The following is a 3,855-nucleotide window of genomic DNA, read 5'->3' as shown; positions in this document are numbered from 1 at the left end:
GGACGAATGGTAACCCTAGTGTGTGTGTGGTATTGTTGTTGCATATATAAAACAAAGCCCCGAACATCCGGACGGTCCGATAATCTGGGCACAGGATGTTTCCCTTCCCCCATCCCTGAATGCTCTGAGGGGACGAGATTTGGGGCCAGCTCCCTGTTGCAGCAAACGGCTTCGACTCCTCTCATGCTTTAACCTCACGCCTGTCTCCCAGAATGGTTTTAGGCATGACTCTTCTGCCCCTTGCCTCCAAACTGTCCTGGTTAATAGGTGTCCCTCCTCCCCCAAAGTTGGAGCCAAGCACATTCCTCTCTTTTTGAGTTAGGGGAGCATGTAAGAGTGGAATGCATTTTTCTGGATTTGACAAAATCCAAAGACTTTCTTTGGGGAGCCGATCACTGAAATGGCTCCACTTGCCCTTGTTAGAGATCCATTCGCAAGTGGCTAGTCCTCAGGAATAGACCATCCAATGCATTTTTGGAAGAAGTGCTTTAAAACTTGTTAGTTTGCATGTTTAGTAAAATATATAATCTTTTCCAATTAAGCTACTGCTTGTGGCACTGTAGAGATGTGGAACTCCATAGTGCACCAGTGAAATATTTTCTGTATCTACTGTAATTGAATGTAAAACCTATGGGGCTATTGGAAAAAAGGTAATTGCAGACCTCCATTGTTCCAGAGGTTTGGACTTTTGTCTACACTTAAACCTCTACAGCGGCACCACTGTAACACTTCAGTGTAGACCAGGGATCGGCAACCTTTGGCATGCGGCTCACCAGGGTAAGCACCCTGGCGGGCCGGGCTGGTTTGTTTACCTGCCACGTCCGCAGGTTCGGCCGATCGCGGCTCCCACTGGCCGTGGTTCACTGCTCCAGGCCAATGGGGGCGGCGGAAAGCGGCGTGGGCCGAGGGATGGGCTGGCCGTTGCTTCCCACAGCCCCCATTGGCCTGGAGCAGCGAACTGCGGCCAGTGGGAGCCGCATTTGGCCGAACCTGCAGACGCGGCAGGTAAACCGGCCCGGCCCGCCAGGGTGCTTACGTGCTTTGGCGTGCCAAAGGTTGCTGATCCCTGGTGTAGACACTACCCATGAGTGGAGGTAATTTGCCAAGGGTGATGGGGAGGGGCTGGGGAAGGCAATGGCGGGGCTAGGGGTAATGGGGAGGGGTGCCGGATGAGGCAGCGGCGGTGCCAGGGTGCCATTTTCCCTAAGGCTAAGCCTGGCAGGGCCAGCCTTAAAGGTGAGTGCTGTGGGTGACCTCCCAGAGTGCCATGGTCAGGGGGGCTCTGTGGTCAAGAGTTGTTGCTGGAGGATGCCTTGGCAGTCACCAGGACGTTGACCGTCTCACCCCTGACAGGCGTAGCTATGCTGATGTAAGTTCCCATTGTATACCACCACTGGATTCCATGTGTTCTAAGCCTCCCCAGTCTGACTGGAGCCCAAGCACTGCCTTGGGGCCCCTGGGTACACTCATGAGGGTGAAGATCTGGCACCTCCTCCTGAGAGCTTAGACCACACAGCTCCTTGCCCAGTCCCTGGAACCAGTGCCCTTTATCCTCCTGCTGTAGCATTTGGCGATGCCTGGGAAGGGCAAGAAGGGTCACATTCCCCTCCCCAGACGCCTGGGTGGGGGCCACATTCAGCAGGGAACTGCAGCGGTAAAAGGAGCAGAACATGGGGCCGCTGGTGGTCCCACGCCAGCAGCTCCTCCGGCGTGGCTGTACCGCCCCCAGCCCTTCCATACAGCTGCGTCTCCTGTCTGGGGTCTGTACAGCCCTGCTGGAGGACAGGACTGGGCTGGGGGCGGTACAGCTGCGCCGGAGGAGATGCTGGTGTGAGGCTGCCCGGTAGCCCCACGTTCTCCTTTCGCTGCTGCTGCAGTTCCCGGCAGCAGGAGGACAGAGCCTTCTCCCCCTTCCCCGTGGGATAGGGAGGGGACAGGGAAAGCGTGCCCCCCCCCCCAGGCTGGGGGCAGGGTGGAGTCGTGGGGGGGTCATGTTCCACCCCCCTTTAGCTGGTGCCCCCCTTTGTGTCCCTCCCATGAGTCGCCCAGCCCTTCACCTCAGTTTTCCCCTTTTTTTCCTAAATAAACCAAATGAGTATTTTACAAGTTCAATAGCAACATCCCTCCTTAGGATCTGGTTTATTAACTTTTAAAGTTCAAAAAGAAACACAAAAGTCTTCCCTTCATCTTTAAGCTGGGCAGAGCCCCTAAACTCCCCTAGTATCTCAGGGTCTCCATCCCTTCCTAGGTGTAGGGTGATCATACATCCCGTTTTGGCTGGGACAGTCCCTTTTTTAAGCCCTGGTCTGGACAGCCTTTTTGGCAAAACTGGGCATTTGTCCCGTTTGCTCTTGCCAGTTGCGAATTGCTCTGAAAGACTCGCAGCCTTAATTATGACACTGGCAGACGAGGTGCCAGCTCATGCCAAGACCTCAGGCCTCACTGAACACTTACAAATGCATAGCTAGAAATTAATCTTGCTTACCTGTGTGTTAGCATTATCAAAATAAATGTTAGATGTTGAATTGTTAAGCATGTGTTCAGTGTTTTTAAAATGCTTGTAGGATGTTGCATGTATTGTTCTCACTCAGCTATACCCCATGTTATAAATTGATAGCAAGCATTTGCATTGTAAAGTAAACCTCTGTGGCTGTGTATATCATCAAACAGGGAAAAAGCCTCGTGTAATTCAAATGATGGTTTCCCCCCCACCCCCAGCAGCAGCATCGGCGTCCCCCCCTGCCGCCCCCCTGGAGGAGCAGCATCGGTGGGACCCTGGAGCGCCCTCTCTCCCCCAGGAGCAGCCGCATCTGCAGGAGCATTCCCCCCCCTCCCCTCCCAGCAGCTAAGATTTAGTTAGTGGTATTTTTAGTAAAAGTCATGGACAGGCCATGGGCTGTGACTTTTTGTTTATTGCCCATGACCTGTCCATGACTTTTACTAAAAATACCCATGACTAAATCATAGCCTTAGTCATAATTTCATTGTGTGATCCCTGGTTCTTGTTTTATTTGAAAGGGTAAATAACAGTTCTCAATTTACTTTCTCCACACCATCCATGATTTTACAGACTGCTATTATATCCCCCCTCAGTCATCTCTGATCTAAAATGAACAGTCCCAGTCTTTTTAATCTTTCCTCATATGGAAATTGTGCCAAACCCCGAACCATTTTTGTTGCCCTTCTCTGTAAATTTTCCATTTCAAATACTGTATATCTTTTTGAGATGGGGCGACCAGAACCACATGCAGTATTCAAGGTGTGGGTGTGCCATGGATTTATATAGTGGCATTATATTTTCTGTCTTATTTTCTATTCCTTTCCTAATGGTTCCTAAACTTCTGTTAGCTTTTTGACTGCCGTTGCATACAGAACAGATGTTTTCAGGGAACTATCCACAATGACACAAGATCTCTTTCTTGAGAGGTTCTAAATTAGCTGTTACCAATCATTTTGTATGTAGAATTGGGATTATTTTTCCAATATGCATTAATTTGCATTTAACACTGAATTTCATCTGCCATTTTGTTGCCCAATCACCCAGTTTTATGAGATCCCTTAACTCTTCACAGTTTGCTTAGGTCTTAATTATCTTGAGTAGTTTTGTATCATCTGCAAATTTTGCCACTTCACCGTTTGGCCCCCTTTCCAGATCATTTATGAATATGTTGAACACCATCGTCCCAGTACAAATCCTTGGGGGAGCCCGCTATTTACCACTTTCCATTGACCATTTATTCCTACCCTTTGTTTTTACTTTTGCTTAAGAGCCTTTGATGAGGGATCTTATCAAAGACTTTCTGAAAGTCCAAGTACACTTTCATCCATTGGATCACCCTTGTCCACATATTTGTT

This window comes from Terrapene carolina, unplaced genomic scaffold (genome assembly GCF_002925995.2).
Source record: "Terrapene carolina triunguis isolate 2854851 unplaced genomic scaffold, T_m_triunguis-2.0 Scaffold103, whole genome shotgun sequence".
Taxonomy (NCBI): domain Eukaryota; kingdom Metazoa; phylum Chordata; order Testudines; family Emydidae; genus Terrapene; species Terrapene triunguis.
The sequence above is the reverse complement of the archived record's forward strand: the minus strand, read 5'-3'. Positions refer to the sequence as shown.